The sequence below is a fragment of the Elephas maximus genome, chromosome 2 (assembly GCF_024166365.1).
Source record: "Elephas maximus indicus isolate mEleMax1 chromosome 2, mEleMax1 primary haplotype, whole genome shotgun sequence".
Lineage (NCBI taxonomy): Eukaryota > Metazoa > Chordata > Mammalia > Proboscidea > Elephantidae > Elephas > Elephas maximus.
The window spans coordinates 230,506,986-230,529,714 of record NC_064820.1 but is presented as its reverse complement, the minus strand read 5'-3'; the positions used below and the strand labels follow the sequence as shown (position 1 = coordinate 230,529,714).

Here is a 22,729-nt window from a genome sequence, read left to right as displayed (position 1 = left end):
TGCGGCCCCACGGGCTCAAGGATTACTCCCCACTGATGATACTCAGTGTGTCCCTCCAGCCCTACGCCCTACCGTCAGCTCTGAACCAGGACTCCACAAGCTTACCTCCCGCTAGTCACATTAGTGACAGATCTGAAAAACCCAAATACTGTTAAACAGAAGGGTATAATCAAATAAAGCGATACTTATATCCATACAGTAGAAACTATGCAATCATTTAAAAATACTGTTTTCAAATTAGGTAACATGGAACATTTTTCAGTATACTATTCAGTTTAAAAGCAGAGCATAAAGTCTGGAATGAAACACACAGAAACTGTATCTCAGAAATAACCTCGAGCACTGACCATCAGCAGGGTCTTCTCTGAGCACCAGAAAAACAGCTGTGAGCAGAACAGAGGGCCTCACATGGGGGGAAGGCAGGAGTCAACACCCACTAAATACGTGGAGGCCAGGGAGCAAGGCACCATGGAAGCCAAAGAGAGAACATGCTAAAAGGGGTCTCAAGGGACGAGAGTTCTGGTTCACCTAGGAGAAAAAATTTTCCATTGGATTCAGCAAGTGATGGGCCACTGGGGTCCTGGCGAGGTGGTGAGGATGCAGAGCCCTGGGCAGGACCAGCTGGAACTGTACCAGAGCCCCCTCTGCTCAGAGAGGGCAGGAGGGTGGGGCAGCGCAGGGGCCCTGGTTTCACTAATTACTGTAAAACAGTATTTGCTATATTACCTTTTAACTGTGATTTTTAACAAAACTATAAATATACATAGTCGCAAAAGTCCAATAATTCTACAAAGTATATAATGAAAAAAACGGTGGCCCTGGCTCTCTCCCCCTGCTCCTAGCGTCCTCCACTCCCCGCAGGAATCTGTCAACTCTTTTATCTTCTCTTTTGGTATTTATCCCTGTATTTCTCATTACCAAGTTGAGATCGCTATTTCCTGATTGCACAATTTTAAGTATCATCTCCTGAATTCCTACTGGAAGAGCTGAGAATGTGCTCTCTTACGCCCCTCACACATGCCGCTCCTCTCCTTCTTAGCCTCTCTGAACAGTTACAGTGTCGCCAGATCCACGATCACGGTTCGCCTTCTGTGGCTGTGTATGTATCTGCTATCCACGCTCGAAGCCCCGTGTCCCCTCCTGTGTAACTCTCCCGTGTCTTGGCGTGAACAGGCCTCAGCGGTGGGCTTGGTTTCCACGGGCTGCTGTTAGGTGCGGTCGAGTCCCTTCCGGCTCACAGCGACCCCGTGCGGCGCAGCAGAACCGCCCACAGGATTCCGCCCGGGCTTTCTCCCGAGGAGCTGCCGCGCGGGGTCAAACCTCTGACCTTACGTTGAGCAGCGAACCGCTTAACATCGTGCCACCAAAGCTTCCGAGTTTTCTATGTGCTCTTCATTAATTTATCTCTAAACTCTCCGCCAGGGATCAGTCTCCCTTCAGTCCGTCCAGACATAGCACGAAATACTCCAGGAAGGTCTCTTCCGGAAGACATTCCTCCCGGAGCCCCCTCAGCGCTCCCCTATCCACAGAGCTGCTCCTCCTGGGGCGGCCACCAGCCTGCCCCGCTCATCAGCACCCTACCTCCCAACTCTTACGTGGACCCCCAGGCTTCCAGTGTTCTGGGAGCAACAGGGTAGGAGGCTGGGGCCATACTGTTCCAGAAATCAAGAACAGCACCATCTGTTTTCACCTTAGGGCGCCACCCCCTGCTGGGCCTACCACCTCTGGGCTCATGCACCTGAGGAGGAACCTGGGGTCTCCAGCCAGGGTGGGGAAGGGGTGGTCAGGCTAGGTGCACTGTGGGGTGGCATCTGACAGTCTGACTGCTTTTTAAACAGGCTTTCAACTAAGTTTCTACTTTAGCCTCTCCTTTACCACCCTCTCCTCATTTTTACCAGGTAGCTGTCACTGCCTCTCCCAAGACTTTGGGGGGCAGTCTGCCATTCTCCTGAGTCCCCGCGCACATATATATACACCCCTGACCCTGCTGACTCTCAGACCTGCTTGGCAGGGTTGGTCTGTGCATCTGCTTCTGAACTTCCAAACCCTGTCGTCTCCTCTGCAATCTCTTGGGGGTTCTGCCCTTTAAAATTACCCTAATTCATTTTAGTGGTCTTAAGAGAAAGCACAGGTCACTGCGAATTTAATCTGCCATTTTAGCTGGAAATCAGAGGTTTTTTTTAATTTTTATTTTAACATAGGAGCTATTACATCATCTTGGATGCTGACAGAAGAAGAAACTACAGCCCAGGAGAAGTGGACAAGAGGAGAGGAACTCGCTCTGGGGGCTGAGCAGGTCCACTACATCATCCTCGACGCAGGAAGGGCCAAGCACAGACGCACAGCCAGGGAGACAAAGCCCCGCTTTTCTCCTTGAACTGAGACGGAACTCTGCTTAGATTAGACATCTGAGGACAGAAGACCTGGTGTAAAACGATGATCTCAGACAGAAGCACATTCACTAGCTGGCTCTGGGGCAGGATGGAGAGCCTTTTCGAGTTTTGGGGTCATGAATTTAAAGGGAGGCCAGTCTGCAAGTGGGATGGTTCCCCAGCAACACTGTGCTGTTTTTGGACCAAATGGACCCTCAGGCAGACAGAGGAGAAGGTGAAGGGAGCCTGTTGGAAGGGGGCTACAGGCTGGACCGTGGACCGGGAGGCAGGTGAGGAGGGGGAAACGGGGTCACCTAGAAGGACACGGGTGGGGTCGGGGGCACTCAGAGGACCCTGCAGGGTCAGTGGACTGACGGAGTGGGCAGAGTGGTCCCTGAGCTCCTCTGCACAGTCATCCTGTCTGTATGAATTACAGGAGAATTTTCAAATTCTGTTTTATATTTTCTGAATTTTCTAAATCTACAGTGAAAGTTGTTATGTTAAGGTAATGTGAAAAAAAAAATTTAAGAAATCAACCAATTCGTTATTACAAAGAATAAAAGATCTCAAAGTAAACAAAAACATTCAATGAAGCTTTCCTTATTATTCTGTCTTAGTCTCCTCCTTATCTCAGTGAGCTGAGACCAGCACGAAGGTTCTGCCTCAGCCAACTGTGTGAGGTGCCAATCCTTATCTGCAGGATGCAGCAGGACACCAGGGTCCAGCCATCTCTGAGAGTACCCATTGTCTCCAAGGAACCAGAAGAGGCCTGTCTCAGCTCACTCTGGAAAATGGCAGCTCTTCTCACTCTAAGAAAGTGAGAAAAGTGCTAGGAGACATGGGAGTGGAACACCAAGTCCTCCAAAGCCCTGCTCCCCTGGGGAACATCACTGCAGATGAGTTTGTTCTGGCTCGTCACACCGCCCAGAACCCCACAGCAAGACGCTGCAGGACTCCAAGTCTGCCACTCAAAGCAAAGCCATTTCCATTTCCCCCAGCTCAGTGCTCTTAACAGCTTCCTCCCTGCAGCAGGAGAGGCCAGGGTACTTTATAAAAAGTTCCCTGTCTTTATTTAACAGCAGCCTTGCCTAGGGGAATTTCCAGAAGCTGCCTGCGGCAGCCCTCCAGAATTTCTCTGCAGTCTGGATGGCTCCCAGGCGGGTCTGGTTCCGCCTGTGGCCTGGCTGCTCTGGCATCTCCAGTTGGCACCTGCCTGCCTGTATACCCCAGGCAGGTAGGAGAACTTGGTCAGGGTTGCCTGGTTTGATTTCCAGAACTACAGGCCAGGTCCCAACTCAAGCTTCCCATCTGCCAAGAGGAAGAATTTGGACAATACCAAAGTCTAAGGGAAGAAAAGGGGTGGCACATGAAGGAGGGTATGTTTGTGTGTCTCAAGACTTCTGTAAGAATTAGACCCAGGTCTGCAGTTACACAGCTGGTCCCAAGCCAACAGGGATCTCGATGGCCTCCAGGAAGCAGGTATACAAGAGCTTCAGTTGGAAAAGACAAACACGGAGAGAAGACAAAGGGATTCCCCCATGCCCACACTCACCCCCATGGGCACCTCCCAAGCCACCAGAGCCCACTGGCCTCCCATTCACACAGAGAAGAGCCAGCCTTGCAGGATCCACTAGCCACTGCAGTGTCCCCTGCTGTCCCTCTGGCCTCTCTCCTACCCCTCCCCTCTGCTTACTGCACTCCAGCTACACCGGCCTCCTTAATGCTCCGTGGCCACACCAGGCACGTCCACCCCAGAGCCTCTCTGCTCTGAGCAGCCATCCCCAGGCCTCGAACACTCTTCCCTCCAGCACCCACAGGGCATACTCCTGCGCTGCCTTCCAGGCCCAGCTCAGATGTCCGTTTTTAGGGAGGCCAACCCTGAGCACCCTCTTCAAAATGCACCCAGCATCCCAACCCGTGCCCTTCTTTACTTCAGACTTCTTTACTCCACAGCAAATACCATCATCTACATGCTATATGGTGTCTTTAATTATATGTATCTTTACATATAATTACATATAAACATCCCTTCCCCCCACGGAGCCCTGGTGGCACCGTGGTTAAGAGCTCGGCTGCTAACCAAAAGGCTAGCAGTTCAAATCCACCAGCCACTCCTAGGAAACCCTATGGGGACAGTTCTGCTCTGTCCTATAGGGTCGCTATGAGTTAGAACCAACTCAATGGCAACAGTTTTGATTTTACTGGTCTCCTCCTCACCACCTCACTGCCTCCACACACCCACACAAAGGCAGCTGCCAGAAAGCAGACTCGTATCTATCCGTTCCCTACTGTATCTGCAGTGCCTAGAAGGGTGCCTGGCTCTCCCAGGCACCCAGCAAGATGTGCAGAATGAATGAAACAGCAAACAAGGTCCTGGTTCAAGCAATCCATTAATAAGCATTCCCCTCTTCAAATGTTCTCAGGATTCAGGTTATCCACAGACCTAAGTGCCTGTGTGCTCCTGCTACCTGACTCCTCGCCCACCAACTCCCTAAGGATAGCCTGGATGGTCATTGCTACTAGGCCTGCAGCTCTCAAAACCCCACAGCTGCCATACAGGGGTGCCGCTGAGACCACCAGGAAAGCAAGACTCTGGGAGCTCTAGAATCCACTCCTCGCAAAGCAGGCAGCTCCTCTCTCCACCTATTAGCTATGAAGGTAGATATGGGGCTCATGAGGTCAGAAGGCCCGGGGCCAAATCCTGGTCTCTTCACTTACAGGCAGTGTGAATTCAGCTAGTCTCTCAGTGCCTGGGTTTCCTCATTTTAAAATGGGTAAACCAACAAGGTCTACCTTACAGGGGTGTTGTGAGGACGAGATGTGAGCTCACACGTTAAGTACTCAAATCAGAAAAGCTGGCACAAGTCAGGGGCTTCACAAACATGAGCTGCTATTGTGACTACATCAGCATTCCATATGAGACTGTTTAATAATAAGTTGCCTGCTGAAAACTTCCTGAAAACAACATTCATAAGCCTTAAAAAAAGAAACACATCTCAAGGATAACTTTAAAAAGATCATGTCAAGGTAGTTTTACGGACCCAGTTCCATGACCACAACAGTACTTCAGACAGGTCTGGGCTGCCACCTGCCTGACTGTCCTTGTCCTTCCCACAGGCGGCCTCCCCCCACTGCAGCACCGAAGGCACAGGCCGTACCACATGGTTTGATGTCATGGCTGCAGAGCAAGCACAACGTGCCAGGCCACTGGGCACCGCTGGGCAGTGGTGCAAGGGCACATGTCTCTCAAAGCCCTGACTCTCGCTCACGTTGATTCCTGAGAAGGAAGGTTAACAAAAAAGGAGGAAACCTGCCACTTCGTAAGTCTTGGTTCTACAGAGGCCAGACTGGAAAACGTGCCCAACGTAACACCTTCGTTGCGTTCTGGCCAAGAGATCACTCAAAATGACGTAGAGCCAGGCCACACGGGACAGCAAGACACAGGGCAGTATATTCAACCAAAACGTTAAAACTCAAGTGATGTAAAAAGAACCATCCCTCAATTTAAAAATATAACTCAATAACAGGATGATAAGAAGCACTACTTACAGGGAACCACATGAAGATCTTCTCTGTCTACAGATGCTCCAGTAAACAGTTTTAAAAAAAAATAATCACAATTGGAAATCATAGGTAGGAAGAAACCAAAGAAAATCAGAAGCCATGGTCAGCAGTCACATTCGATATCAAATGTTATCAAATTCATTTATTAAAAGAATATACTCAAAAGTCAGTTATTTGAGATGGCAAAGGCAATTTCCCAAAGAAAAATTTTCATATAAAGTGGCTAGCTTTTAAATCCAATCCATAACTTACAAGATACTGATAAAAGCTTGGAGCTCAGCCCCTCTAAACCCTGACCCTAGTCCTAAACCTGATTGAAGTTTGGTGGCAGTGTTGATTCTTGAATCCCTTTGCATTTGTGGGGAGTGGTACGGAGAATATAGTGGTGAGATGGAGAAAGGACTTTCGCAAACCTCAGTGCCCCCACAGTCTCAGCTTTAAGTCTGAAGAACGCTAGACAATAGGATAAAGGAGTCAAGATTTAATGGAACAGTGAACAATACTGCCAGACACTCCGACAGGCAGCCAAAAGAACCTCTGTCCAGTGATGACAGAAGATTAAAGAGATATAAGAAGTCCCAGAGGATGTCTACTTCCAGCCATGACTGAGCAGAGGGACGGGATTGACTCTCTCCCCTTACACAAATAAAAATCAGACAAAAGATATGAAACGAGGGTTTCAGACATTGTACAGCAGGCAGCCCAGGACAGTGATTGCTGAGAGAAGGGAAACAGATGAGATGAGTCCTGTGATTCTCCAGCTTACAGTTTAGAGAGAGTTTCCAGGCCACAGCACAGGAAGGCAGAACTCAGGCAAAGTCAGAGAAGTCCTGAGTTCAGAAGACGAAGTTGAAAATCAAGGAGGCCAAGGTAGCTAGAATCAGCAGGGCAGAGTACCAGAGAGGAGAGAGCTGAACAGAGAAAATACTCCATCTATGGGCGATTCCCCTTGAGTCTTCACCTGAATGTGGGCAGCAGTACATGTGCGTGAGTGAAAAACCATCAGAAACAAGCAGGACAAACAAGAGTTGTAGCTGACACAGATCTGGGACCAGTTTATATTCCCAAAAACTGGACTACAGAAACCTTGAAATCTATGAGGCATCGGGTTGAGTACTCAGATGGGTACTGCCTCCGCAGTAGAGCCAAATTAGCAACAGACTAAAGATTGCTCTGACAGTCTCTAAGTTTAATGGCAAACCACAAAAGGATCTAAATTTTTTCAAGTAATTTAAATGTGTTCCACAACAAGTTTAAAATACTTAAAGGAATACAGAAGATTACAGAATCCAAAAACATAAAATTCACAATGTTTGTCATTCAACCAAAAATTACCAGGAATACAAGGAAGTACAAAAATATATTCTACAATGAGACTACCCCATTGCCCTCAAGTCAATCCCGACTCATAGTGACCCAAAAGACAGAGGAGAATTTCCCATAGGGTTTCTAAGGCTGTAATCTTTTCTTTGTTTTTTTTTTTCAACTGATGACTTGTATTATTCTTTTTTTTTATTGTAATTTATATGAAGGTTTACAGAGCAAACTAGCTTCTCATTAAACAATTAATACACATATTATTTTGTGACATTGGTTGCCAATCCCACAACATGTCGACATTCTCCTCTTCTCGACCTTGGGTTCCCCATTACCAGCTTTCCTGTCCCCTCTTGCCTTCTAGTCCTTGCCCCTGGACTAGTGTGCCATTTTGTCTCATTTTGTTTTATGGGCCTGTCTAATCTTTGGCTGAAGGGTGAACCTAAGGAATGATTTCATTAGTGAGCTAAAAGGGTATCTGGGGGCCATACTCTCAGGGTTTCTCCAGTATCTATCAGATCAGCAAGTCTTGTCTTTTTTCGTGTGTGTGAGTTAGAATTTTGTTCTACATTTTTCTCCAGCTCTGTCAGAGTAGTTGGTGGTGGTAGCCAGGTACCATCCAGTGCTGGACTCAGTCTGGTGGAGATTGTGGTAGTTGTGGTCCATTAGTCTTTTGGACTAATATTTCCCTTGTGTCTTTGGTTTTCTTCATTCTCTCTTGCTCCAGACGGGGTAGGACTGGTGGAGTATTTTAGATGGCCGCTAACAAGCTTTTAAGACCCCAGATGTTGCTCACCAAAGTAGAATGTTAAACATTCTCTTTATAAACTACATTATGCCAGCTGAGCCAGATGTTCACCGAGACCATGGGCTCCACAGTCCTCAGCCCAGTAATTCAGTCCCTCAGGGAGTTTGGATGCATCTATGGAGGTTCCACAAACTTGCCTTGGACAAGTTGTGTTGGCTTCCCTAGTATTGTTCTCTACTTAGTGTTTTTCCATCACATTCTCTATTTAGTGTTTTTCCATCCCTATTCCTCCCCTCCGTCATAACCATTCAAGGCTGTAATCTTAATGAAAGCAGACTGCCAAATCTTTCTCCCACAAAGCTGCAGGTGGGTTCAAACCACTGACCTTTCAGTTAGCAGCCAAGCATTTAACCACTGTGCCACTAGGGCTCCTTATAATGAAAATAGTTGATCAGTAAGAAACAGACCCCAAAATTACTGATAATTAGCACACAGGACATTAAAATAGTTATTATAAATACTTTGCATATGTTCAAGAAGATGGAGGAAAGCATGAAATACTAAGGAGAGACATGAAAAGCAAAACAAAGACCCAAACCAAGCATCTAAAAAAAAAAAATGCAACTGAGATGAAAAATACACTGGGTGGAATTAACATCACATTAGACATTAAAAAAGAAAAGAGCCCACTTAAAAAAGAAGAAACATTAGTTAGCTGTGGGATCAATATACGTAAAATTGAAACTCAGAAGGGGGAAACAAACAGAACAAAAACATATTTAAAAAAAATTTTCTTTAATTTCGATGAAAACTATGAACCCACAGATTCAAGAAGGCCAACAATACCCAGGCAGAAAAAAATGAAGGAAATGAAACCAAGGCACATCATAATCAAATTACCTAAAATCATTGATAAAGAGTAAATCTTATATGCAGCCAGAAAAGAAAGAAAGAAACATTGTGTACACAGGGACAAACACAGATATGATGGACAGAGGACTTCTCAAAAACAATGCAATCCAGAAGCCAACAGAATGATACCTTTAAAATCATGGAAGAAAAAATATGTCAACCAAGAATAGTATACATACTGAAAATAGTTTTCAAATACAAAAGCAAAATGAAGACTTTTTCAAACAAACAAAAGCTAAAATAATTTATCACCATTACACCTGTACTACAAATAATATTAAAGGAAGCCCATCATTGAAAAAGAAAATTGTATCAGAAGAAAATCCGGTTCTACAACAACAAAAAAAAAAGGACCAGAAACAAAAAATAGATGGATAAGTATTATATTATTTTTTATTTTTAATAAGTGTTTTAATAGATCATAGATTATTTCAAGCAAAAATAATAGCAATGTACTATAAATTTTATAACAATTGGAAGTAAAATAGCATGACAACAATAACATAAAAGCCAGGAGAGATAAAATGGAAGTTTATTTTTGTAAGATTCTTAATCCTACATGTGACCGAGTATATCATTACTGGAAGATACACTGTGATAAGTTAAAGGTGTATAAAATGAACCCCAAATCAATCCCTAAAATCAGACTAAGGAAGTATAGCTAATAAGCTAATAAAAGTGATAAACTGGATCATAAAAAATACTCAATCCAAAACATGGTGGGAACAATAGCAAAAAAATGGAAACAACCTAAGTGCCCATTCACAGATAAAAGGAAAAGCAAAACATGGTACATACATTGGAATACTATACAACCATAAAGAACAATGATCAGTCCGTAAAACATATTACAATATGGATGGAACTGGAGGACATAACACTAAGTGTAATAAATCAATCACAGAAGGATAAATATTGTAAGATCCCACTTGTATAAAAAAAAATATGCATAAAGAGACTAACGTTCATTGGTTGTTACCAAGAATGAGAGAGGGAGAGATGGAATCATGCTCTAGATCATTAAAAAGAAAAAAAAAAAAAACCCATTGCTGTCAAGTCAATTCCAATTCATAGATACTTGTTATTTTTGGTGGTAGGAAAAGTAGCACTGAATGTGGGTGTAGTGAGCACAGCTTGATCAAAGTAAATGATGTCACTAAGAAGCACTCAAGAGGAAAGGATGAAGGATGTACTAAGGAATTTGACATACATAATTTGACAACAACAGCAACAATGACCAAAAATGAATCTATGGTTAACATATGTATGTATACAGGCCTATAGGTATAAGGTATGTACGTTCATGTGAACAGGCAGAAGTATCTATACATACATGTAAGTAAAGGTATGTGTGTCCAGCCACATACAAGACATAATTACAGATATTTCTCAGACATAAACACCCTGAGAGATTGGTTTTCTAGGTTTAAATGCTCAGGACCTTATTCTCATGGGACAACTCAACTGAAATAATATAGCTCACAAAGTTCATGTTCTGCATCCTAGTGAAGTGAGTACTGTCTGGGGTTTTAAAAGCTTGTGAGTAGTCATCTAAGATAAAACATTTGGTCTCTACTCATTAGACCAAAAGAGTAAGTAAGAAACCAAAGGTTCAGAGAAGAAACACATCTACAAGGCTAAGAGGCTACACGAGTCATGGCCTCATCTACCCTGAGACCAGAAGAACTAGATGTGCCTGGCTACCACTACCAACAGTTCTGAACAGGGTCACAATAAGCGGTCCCAGATAGAATGGGAGAAAAATGTAGAACAAAAGCTCAAATCCTTAAAAAAGGTCAGAGTTACTGGACCAGTTGAGACCAGAGGACTCCCTGAGACTACTGTCCTGAGACACTCTTTAAACTGTGAACCAAAACTATCCCCTGAGATCACGTTTTAGTGAAATAACAGAGTGGCACACAAAATAAAGGCCATTACCCGTAAGGATGGTGGTCCACTAAAAAAACAATCTATATAAGACCAAAACATCGATATTTACCCTAAAGCAAAGATGAGAAGGGGGCAGGAAAACTAGAGTACTGGAAATGGACCAACCAGAACACAATTAAGGAAATAACACATCGTGAAAAATGTAACTAATGTCACTGCACAATTTGTAAAGAAATTGTCAAATGGAAACCTAATTTCTGAGTAAACGTTCACTAAAAACACACACAAAAAATAGAAAAAACAAAAAAAGTAAGGTGGAAAAAGAAGCAAAAGTGATCTAATTTAAAAAAGGGACAAATAGAAAACCATTAATAAGATGAAAATTTAACCTAACCAAATCAATAATCACATTAAATATAAATGGTGTAAATATCCCAATTGAAAAGCAAAGATTTTAAGACTGGATTAAGAAAAAAAACTCGACCAAACTATATGTTACTTATAAGATGGGCACTTTAAATATAAACATACAAATAGTTTCAAAGAACAAAGATGTAGCATGCCGTCTCAGGCTGGATTCTCCAGAGGCGCAAAACCAGCGCGAAGTTTATAAGCACATACAGAAACAGATTTATTTCAAGAGATAACTGACGAGGTTGTGGAGGCTGGCAAGTCTCAAATCCACTGGTCAGGTGTCAGGCTGCAGACTTCTCCTGACTCCTGTGGCTGCAGGGGCTGATGAACCCAAAATCGGTAGGTCAAACAGCAGGCTGCTGGCTCACATCCCAAGAACCGGAGGTCAGAGGATGATGAGTCAAATGCAGGATCAAGGGAGTGTGAACTTTGCCAGAACATCTATATATATTGGATGCAAGCTACATCCCCCAAGGAAATTCTCCTTTCAATTGACTGCCTGCTCACATCGGATCACAAAACAGAGGATAACTACATATCTGCCAAACCACTCAGAATCATGGCCTAGGCACATTGACACATAACCATCACAGTACAACCACTGTCAACTTGGCACCTGTACACATCTCCTTAAACCATGCATAATCTCTAAATAAAGACAATAATAAAGTCATACATGCACCTAACATGATACAACCAACATGGGTACAACCAAAAACACAACTAGCCCCATTTGCATCGAATCTTTTATGATAAGTAATAGAATAGGCAGGGAAGAAACAAAGATATTTGCCACATACATGGCAAAATCTTTGTTTTCTTATATATAATACACACACACACAAATATACACATACAACAAAACAAGAGAAATACCAAAAACAATTACAGCATTCATTTTGCAACTGGTCACGTGGTTGTTGCTGGTATTTAGAACTACCATCTTCCACCACTCATTCTGTATTCTGTTTACCCTCAGCAAGCACCTCAACTGGTCATGGTTCTTTGCCTGGTGGGGTGATCCAAACCTTCATTCCTAAAGGGTCTGGACCATTAGTAGTCATGTTGGAATTGGGTTGCTGTAGTTTTCCACTGACTTTAATCACAGGACATAGTAGTACTAAGAGACGTCCTAAGGTATCTCCTGCATTTCAAACATACTCTTCTTTACTCCTATTACGTAATATCAATACAATTTCTCCTTAGTAATCAGGATCAATCACAAGAACCAGCATGGTAACTCCCTTCTTTGCCTGCTGATTCAGAGGCACAAGAAGCCCTAAGTGGCCAGGTGACATTCTTAACTTCAAGTTCAATGGAATCAGTGTTATGTCTCCTAGTGGGAGCATTCCTCCCTTTGGAACTAAGAACTCTAGACCCACACAGCATAGGGTTGTGACGACTGGAGGCAAAAATTTTGTGAGTGGGTCACTAGGGGCAACAGTGAGCAGTGCCACTCCCATTTCCACCCCTTGATTCCTGGATATGGGAGAAACAGCATCATATATTGGACACTGGTTTAGAGCACATACAGCCTCCTGGAGAACACTGTCTCAAACCTGCAAGGTATTGCCACCTAGCTGGCATCATAATTGTGTTTTTAGAAGGCCATTCCATCATTCCATGAAGCCGGCTGCTTCAGGATAATGGGGAACACGGTAAGATCAGTGAATTCCATGAGCATGGGCCCACTGCCACACTTCCTTTGTTGTGAAGGGAGTTCCTTGATGAGAGGCAATGCTGACAGAGATAGCGTGATGGTGGATGAGGCATAATATGAGTCCGTGGATGGCAGTTTTGGCAGAAGCACCGCATGCAGGGAAGGTAAATATGAATCCAGAGTAAGTGTCTATCCCAGGAAGAACAAAATGCTGCCCCCTTTCCATCAAGTGAGTGGTCCAAGGTAATCAACCTGACACCAGGTTGCTGGCTGATCAACTCTAGGAATGGTCCCATATCGCGGACTGAGTGTTGGTCTCCGCTGCCGGCAGACTGGGCACTCAGAAGTGGCTGTAGCGAAGTCGGCCTTGGTGAGTGGAAGTACAAGTTTCTGAGCCCAAATATAACCTCCATCCCTGCCTCCATGACCACTTGTTTATGAGTCCATTGGGTAATGACAGCAGTAGCAGGGGAAAGAAAATGACTGCTATCCACAGAACATGTTCACTTGATTGTTAAAATCCTACAGAGGTCACCCTTTGGTGAGCAGTCACATGAGATACAATTATCTTCACTTCTTTGGCCCATTCAGAGAGGTCTATCCACATACCTCTTCCCCACACCCCTTTGTCATCAAATTTCCAACCATATTCCTTCCAAATTCCTGACCACCCAGCCAAACCATTGGTCACAGCTCATGAATCAGCATACAATCAAAAACTGGGCATCTCTACGTCCAAGCAAAATGAACAACCAGGTGCACTGCTCTAAGTTCGGCACACTGGGAGAATTTCCTTGACCACTGTCCTTTGGATAAGTCTCAGAAAGGGACTGCAGTGCTCCCGCTGTCCACTTTCAAGAGGTGCCTGCATAGCATGAAGAACCATCTGTAAACCTGGCATGAGTTTTCGTTTCCTCAGTAAAGTGAACATAAGGAACTCCCCATGAGGCCATAGGTGCAGACTGAGAGAAGGAAGGTTATGTGACAGGAGTGGGGACCATGGGCATATGGGCTACTTCCTCATGTAACTTACCTGTGCCTTCAGGTCTTGCTTGAACTTGATCTCATATATACTACTTCCATTTAATGATGAAGTGCTGCTGCTATACACCTAAGACTTTACGACTCTGTGGGTCAGACAACACCAGTTCATGATGGGCAGCTCAGGTCACATAGTGATTTCGTGGCCCATTGTTAATCATTCACTCTCTATTAAGGCCCAGTAACAACCTAAAAGCTGTTTCTCAAAAGGAGAGTTGTTATCTGCAGAGGATGGCAGAGCTTTGCTCCAAAATTCTAAGAGTCTACACTGTGATTCACCAATAAGGGCCTGCCAAAGACTCCAAACAGCATCTCTATCTGCCACTGATGCTTCAAGTACCATTGGATGAGCTAGATCATGTGGCCAAAGTGGTAGTACAGTTTGCACAGCAGCCTGAACCTGCTGAAGAGCCTTCTCTTGTTCTGGGCCCTACTCAAAATTCTAGCAGTTTTTCAAGTCACTTGATAAATAAGCCAGAGTAGCACACTCAGTGGAGGTGTATGTTGCTGCCAAAATTCAAAAAGGCCAATCAGTCCTTGTGCCTCCTTTTTAGTTGTGGGAAAGGCCAAATGTAATAACTTATCCTTCACTTTAGAAAGCGTATCTTGAGATACCCCACTCCACTAGACCCCTAGAAATTTCACTGAGGTATAAGGTGCCTGAGAGTTTGTTGGATTAATTTCCCTACCCCACAGCATGCAAATGTCTTACCAGTAAGTCTAGAGTCATTGATATTTCCTCCTTACTAGGTCCAATCATAGACCAGTGTGAAATTCTTATGAAATTGAAAGGCAATCAAAGACCCTGTGGAATACATTATGACATATGGCTGGAGAGCTGATATACCACTGAGGTAAGACAATGGAGGTGTATTGCTGGCTATGCCAGCTGAAGGCAAACTGCTTCTGATTTTCTATCTAAACCAGAATTGAGAAAAAGGCATTGGCCAGATTCATGGCTGTGTATCAAGTACCAGGAGATATATTAATTTGCTCAATCAACGAAACCACATCTAGAAAAGCAGCTGCAATTCAAGTCACCACCAGGTTAAGTTTATGATAATCCACTGTCATTCTCCAAGATCCATCTGTTTTTTGCACAGGCCAAATAGGCAAGCTGAATGGCGATGCGCTGGGAATCACCAACCCTGCATCCTTCAAGTCCTAATCTCTGCAATTCCTCCAGGTATTGCTTTTGTCTTCCTATTTCCCTAGGTAGGGGCAGCTCTAGTGGCTTCCACTTGGCTTTTCCTACCACAATATCCCTTACTCCACATGTCAGAGATCCTATATGGGGGTTCTGCCAGTTGCTAAGTATGTCTATTCCAATTATGCATTCTGGAACTAGGGAAATCACTACAGGATGGGTTCAGGGGCCACTGGAACCACTGTGAAATGAACTTAAAACCCCATTAATAACCTGAACTCTACGTGCCACCACTCTGATTTGTGGGCCACAGTGATGATTTGGGTCTCCAGGAATTAGTCTCAGTTCAGAGCCAGTATCCAGTAATCCCTGAACAGTCTGATTGTTTCCTTTTCCCCAATGAACAGTCACTTTCGTAAAAGGATGTAAATCCCTTTGGGGAAAGTTGGGAGAAAGATTAATAGTATACACTTTTGGAAGTGCAGTGGGGTCCTTCCTCAAGGGAACTCAGCCTCCTCTTCATTCAAGGGGTTGTGGGTCTAAAAACTGGCTCATGTCTGAGAATTGACTGAAGGGCAATGACTCTCTAATCTGGCAATTCAGGTTACACTGACATTCACCTGACTTAGAATTCTTCCCCTTATGCAGATCAAGTAAATATTTACTAGATTTCCCAACTATTTCACTCCTAGGAACTCCATGATTAAGTAGGCAACACCATAAGTTCACAGGAGTCGAACTATTCTCATTACAGCTTTGATGGTACAGGCCATTATGGTAACCACACCTACCTTGTCTTTGTCGATTAAGTGCCACCACTTGGGCCCTAACTCCGTGGGGTCCAATCAGCCCCACTGTAGTCAAGTGTCTTAATTTAGTTAGGGTCGTTCCTACTGCCAACTCTGACTTACATAAAATAGCAATCACGGCAGTCTTCAAGGATGCTGCAGCTCACCTAACAATGTGTTCCTCTCCGTTGTGGTAAAAGGTGTGTCCTCTGGATAGTCCAGGGGTGAATCTGTGGTTCTAACCTGATAAATCCACCCTAATATGCAAATTTCCCTAAGCCTTTGGATACTTTCTTCTACAGTATACCAAGGCAAGTCTAGTACTTCAACTTGATTTAGTGTAGGCCACCACTTAGTCCATGCTTCAGTGAACCAACCAAATAAACTATTAGTTGCTTTCTAATCTCTCAAGCTGAAACACTGAATGAAGAATCTGTGCTTGTGGGCTCGTGTCAAAAAACTGAAGACTGATCAAACTTTGTTTCTTGCACCATCATCCTACACCTTTAATAGCCATCCCCACACATATTCCCCAGGTTTCTTCTGTAAATATTAGAAAAATCAAGCCGTGCTTTCAGAGTGTAGTGTACCTTCTTCTGGTCACACCTTGTGCTTCACCTTTTGGGGTTCATTGGGACTTAATTCTAGTTATAGGTTGAGAAGCAAAAATTGGTGGTAGGGGTGGTTCCTGGAAACGTTAAGAAATGTCTTATAAGGCATTTTCCTCAGGCGATGCCCCAGGCAACACTCCAGTTGCCAAAGAAGGTGATATCTCAGACTAAGGCACCGCTGGATTAATCTCATCGTATGGTGGTGGAAGAAATAATGGTTTTACTGGGGAGGGTGGCTTAACAGACAAAGATGGAGTGATTTCTTCAAGTGTGAGTAAGAGGGCTGGTTCTGCTGGCAGGAGTGATGTAACAGAATTTAGAGGCTCAGTGTCCCCAGCTTCCTGATTATCTGCCCATATGGCCCCATTCCAGGTTTCAGGATCCCATTTCTTCCCAATTAATGCCCTCACTTTAACTTTAGACACCACTTAAGGTTGGGAATTCAATTGGCTTTGTAATTCAGCCACTCTAACGATAACACTCTGGGTGTGGTTTTTGGCAATATCAGCTCTGTTGCTACAAAAAATAAGGCTTTCTTTCAGGTCTTTTATGCAGTGCCTGAGCTGTGACTCTGAAGCTCTGAGCTCATCCCTTTCTTCACCACTTTGTCTAGTTAAAGTAGGACCAAGCAACCAGCTTCTTTATACTTCTCATTTTCTACACAAAACTGTAGAAAAGCATCAAACATGAAATCACTCAGAGCCTTGTCTCTCACAAATATTTGATCCATAGATAGTGATATTTTTCGTATTTCTATTGCCACCTCACATCATGGATTAGCAGTGCCCCCTTCACTACTGGAGGCAAAGGCATGAAGGCCTTTTAGACTAGCCAGACATGAGAATCACCCTTACCATTTTGTTCCTCTATAACCATTCTCTGTACCAAATGTCTTAGGCTGGGTTCTCTAGAAGAGTAAAACCAGTGAAGCATATATATATATAAATATGTATATACCAAAACTCACTGATGTCAAGTCAATTCCAACTCATAGTGACTGTTATGGATTGAATTCTGTGCCCCAAAAATGTGTATCAACTTGGTTAGGCCATGATTCCCAGTATTGTGTGGTTGTCTACCATTTTTGTAATCTGATGTTATTTTCCTATGTGTTATAAATCCTACCTCTATGATGTTAATAAGGCAGAATTAGAAGCAGTTATGTTAATGAGGCAGGACTCAATCTACAGGATCAGGTTGTATCCTGAGTCACTCTTCTGAGATATAAAAGAGAGAATCAAGCAAGGGACTTCCCACCAACAAGAAAGCAGAGCAGGAAGCAGAGCACAAACTGAGAAGCTGCAAGACCAGGGGAAGACTGACAACAAGGACCTTCCCCCAGAGCTGACAGAGAGCCTTCCCCTGGAGCTGGTGTCCTGAATTTGTACTTCTAGCCTCCTAGGCTGTGAAAGAACAAATTCCTCTTTGTTAAAACCATCCACTTGTGATACTTCTATTATAGCAGCACTAGATAACTAAGATAGCAACCTTATAGGACAAGGTAGACCTGCCCCATAGGGTTTCCAAGGAGCAGGTGGTGGATTCAAACTGCTGACCTTTTGGTTAGCAGTTGAGCTCTTAACCACAGTGTCACCAGGGCTACAAATATATATACAGAGAGAGATTTATTTCAGGAAAATGGCTCACACAGTTGTGGAGGCTGGCAAGTGCCAATTCTGTGGGTCAGGCATCAGGCTGGAGGCTTCTCCTAACTTATGTGATTACAGGGGCTGGCGATCCCAAAATTGGCAGGTCAAATGGCAAGCTGCTGGCTTATGGGTCTTCAGGAGCTGGTGAATCCCAAAATCTGCAGGTCAGACAGCAGCCTACTGGCTCACATCCCAAGAACTAGAGGTCAGAGGATGAGTGAGATGCAGGATCAAGAGATCATGAGCTTTGCCAGAATATCCATATATACTGGATGCAGCCACACCTCTAAGGAAATTCCCCTTTGAATGATTAGCTGCTCACATAAGATAAAATGGAGGATGATTACACAATAACTGCCAAGCCACTGAGAATCATGCCCTAGCCAAGTTGACACATAACCTTAACCATCACACATGCCAACCCCAACCAAAATGAAGCTGGAGTGGCCATATTAACATCATAAAAAGTACATTTCAGAGCAAAGAATATTACCAGAAGTAAATCAGGGTGTTACTTTTAATAATAAAAGAGTCAATTCAAGAGAGTGTAACAGTCCTAAATGTTTGTGTACCTTATAAAAAACTTTGAAATACATAAAGCAAAACTAAATGAACTGAAATAGACAAATGCACAATTACAGAAGGAGATTTCAGCACTGCTCTTACAATAACTGACCAAACAACTACACAAAGATCGGTAAAGGATATAGGAGACTAAAAGAATTCACACAACAGCAACAAAATACACATTCTTTTTAAGTGATAATGAAACACATTCTAAGATAGACCATATCCTGGGTAATAAAACAAATTTCAATAAACTTAAAGGAAATCAGAAAAAGTATGTTCCCTAAACACTATCAAATCAAATGAGAAATCAATAACAGAGAAGTGTCTGGAAAATCCCACAAATACTTGAAAAATAGCACAATTCTAAATAACATTCAGGTAAAAAAAAAAATTATAATGGAAATTATAAAGTATTATGACCTGAGTAAAATAAAAAATATGATATATCAAAATGTGTGGAATGCAGCAAAAATAGTACCAAGAGGATAAGTATAAAAAAAGTAAAAAATTAAAAAAAACAAACCCATCACCCTCAAGTTGATTCTGACTCACAGCGACCTACAGGACAGAGTAGGACTGCCCCACAGAGTTTCCAAGGAACGGCTGGTGGATTCGTACTGCCAACCTTTTGGTTAGCAGCTCAGCTCTTAACCACTGCATCACCAGGGCTTCAGAGGGTAAGTAGAGCCTATATCAAAGAAAGAATAAGCTTGTTAAGAAAAACAATGTCTCAAATCAGTTGCTTAACCGTTGTGCCACCACAGTTCTTTACACCACAGTCATAACTAGCAAGGAGCAATCAGAAATTGAAAATAAAATGTAATGTCATTTAATTACAATAGCATAAGAATATAAAATATTTAGGGATAAATCTAGCAAAACATGTGCAAGACCTATATACTGAAAATTACAAAATGCTGTTTTGAGAAATTTAAAAAATACCTAAAACAATGAGGACGTGTATTGCTCATGAACCAGAAGACTCAGTGTTGGTGAGATGTCAATTCTCCCCAAGTTGACCTATCAGTCCAATGGACTCCCAATCAAAATCAGAGCAGGCCAAGCTGATTTTTAAGTTAAAAGGAAATGCAAAGGACATAAAATAGCCAAAACAACTTTGAGGGAAAAAAAGGCAACAAAGAGGAAAGGTTACATTGCCTGATTTCAAGACTTATTATAAAGCTACAGTCATAAAAAAAGACAAATTGGTCAATAGACAGAGTCCAGAAATAGTTCACACATATATGGTCAATTGATTTTTGACAAAGATTCCAAGGCAATTGAATGGGGAAAGGATAATCATTTCAACAAATGGTACTAGCACAACTGGATAGCCGTAAAAAAGAAAATAACCTTGACATTTCCCTCACAGTCCTATACAAAAATTAATTCAAATTAGACCATAGGCTTAGATATAACAGACAAAACTATAAAACTTCTAAAAGAAAGGATAGGATAAAATCTTACTGACCTTCACTTTCACGAAGAATTCTTAAGCATGACACAAAAGACATGGACTATAAAAGAAAAAATTGGTATTTTGTACTTAACAAAATTTTTTAACTTCTGATCTTCAAAAGATACTGCTTTGAAAATGAAAGTCAAGCAACAGGCTGGGAAAAATAATTACAAAATATGTACCCTATAAAGGACTTTTATCCCGAATATATAAAGAACTATCAAAACTCAATTAAAAAAAAAAAAACCCATTTAAAAAATGGGGAAAATATTTGATCAGACACTTCATCAGAAAAAAAAAAAAAACAGGGGTGTGTGTGTGTGTGTGTGTGTGTGTGTGTGTGTGTACACCTGATGGCACAGTGGTTAAGAGCTTGGCTGCTAACCAAAAGGTCAGCAGTTCAAATCCACCAGTGGTTCCTTGGAGACCCTATGGGGCAGTACTACTCTGTTCTATAGGGTCACTATGAGTTGGAATCAACTCGACGGCAAAAGGTTTGGTTTTGTTTATATATACATAGGGAGGCACATGAAAAGATGTTCAGCGTCGTTAGCTAGTAGAGCAATACACATTAAACCCTCAATGAGATACCATTATATGCCTATTACAATGACTAAAATTAAAAGGACTGATCATATGAAGCATTGGTGAGGATGCGGAGAAACTAGAACTCACACACACTGCTGGTGGGAATGCAAAATGGTGCATCCACTTTAGAAAACAGTATGCACTCACTTAGAAAGTTAAACATAGATCTACCATATAACCCTTTTTTTACCATATAACCCAGCCAAAAGGAAGGTCTATGTCCACACAAAAACTTGGACGTGAATGTTCATAGTAGCTTTATTTGTAATAGCAAAAAAGTAGAACTAACCTAAATGTCCATCAATAGGTAAAAGCAATAAAAAGAAACAAACTATTGATACATACCATGACATGGATGAATTTCAAAATAATGAACTGGACAGAAAACAATCAAACTAAAAACAGTAAACACTGTATGATTCCAAACTAATCTAGTGACAGAAATTACATCAGTGGTTGCCTGGGAATGGAAGTAGAGGGAAAAATGGATTACAGTGGGGCACAAGAAAATTTTGGGGGTGACAGTTATATTCATTACCTTGACTATGATGATGGTTTAATGGGTGTATATGTCACAGCAATTCAGTTTATTTTATATCAGTTATACCTCATTAAAGGGGGGTAGTGGTGGTTCAGTAGTAGAATTCTCACCTCCCATATGAGAGACCCGAATGTGATTGCCAGCCAGTGAAACCCAGAACATCAGCAGAACCCTGTTGAGGCAAGAGGGAGGAATGGCTTCAAGAAAGCCATTAAATGGTGCTTCAGAACTGGCAGTATTACTCAGTTCTGTCAAAGGGTTAAGCATATGCAGACACTATCTGTCAAAACTCATTAAGAAAAGCAACTGAGGGAATTCACCACACACAAAAAATCCCTATCTACCTTCTTGAGCCTAGCTGGTGTATTTTTCTAAACAACCTTAAAATACTTAGCATATTTTTCTAAACAACTCACCACTTTTGTGTTCTTCCTCAGCAGACTGCATCTTTGAGAGTGAGATCAGATGGCACTTGGTACTATATCACCTCACACAAAGTGGTGCCAAGTTTGGTTGATGAAGATCTCACCAATATGGCTGGCATTTCTGAATGATTACTAGGAGCTAAACTTTGTGTTAAGCACATTATTTTATTGAAATTATAATTTCATGCACCTAATTCTATTATCCCCATTTACAGAGAAGAAAACTGAAGCTTAAGAGGTGAAATGCCTTGCCTAGTTCACGTAACAAGTTAAATGACAACTGAAATTTGAACTCAAGCTTATTTGAGTACAAAGCCTGTGTTTTTAAACACTGGACAACACTGGCTTCTTGGATTATTTATATCTGTTGCTTCACACATCAATTCATTCATTCCATAAGCATTTACTGGACCCTTCTTTTATGCTAGGCACTGTGCAATAAGAGGGGTACTAGAATGGATAAGACATCATCATCCCTATGCTGAAAAAAACAGCTCTCCATCTAACGGTGAGATCGGTTGTGTGCAAATCTCCCCTAAGTCAAGCCAGCAGAGACGTTGCCTGTTCCTTATCTTACGCCAGGCAGGCCTCTGAGGGGGCCACAGGGTCTGTGGCCCCTGCAGTGAGGAAGGTATTGGGGCCGAGGAAGCCCTCTCCACAGCAAGCTCTGGCAGCCTCCCAGGACCGCCCTCCAAGCAACCCACTCTCCGCCAGTCATCTGTTCCGACTCATCACTGCGTGTGCCACTACTGCATCTTTAAGGGGTCCTTCAGTTTTGATCTCCCACTTCCACTAGAAAGCACGGTGGTGGTGGTGGGGACCGTACTTGTTCCCTGCCATATCCCACTGCCTGGAAGAGCACTGGCAGGAGGCAGGCCCTCTGCAGATGCCTGACAAGGAGTAACAGATACATGAAAGGACAAACAGACAGTGGCCCCACACAGGGGCTGCAGCACCAGCTGGCTTCCTTGCCCTTGCGTGACAGGACCCTGAAGGAGAATGAGCAGAATTTTAAGGCAAAGTATGCTGGGCA

General features: G+C 42.9%; 1 protein-coding gene across 8 annotated transcripts in view; it reads right to left on the bottom strand.

Annotated features, from left to right (window-relative positions):
• The window catches only part of PCBP3 (poly(rC) binding protein 3), a 358,202-nt gene extending 338,125 nt beyond the window's left edge, over window positions 1-20,077 (bottom strand). For all 8 annotated transcript variants that reach the window (XM_049875052.1, XM_049875050.1, XM_049875051.1 and 5 more), the window contains exon 1: window positions 19,246-20,077. The gene's annotated coding sequence lies outside the window, so the exon portion shown is untranslated. The remainder of the gene's footprint in view (window positions 1-19,245) is intronic.
• Between the last annotated feature and the right edge of the window lie 2,652 nt (window positions 20,078-22,729).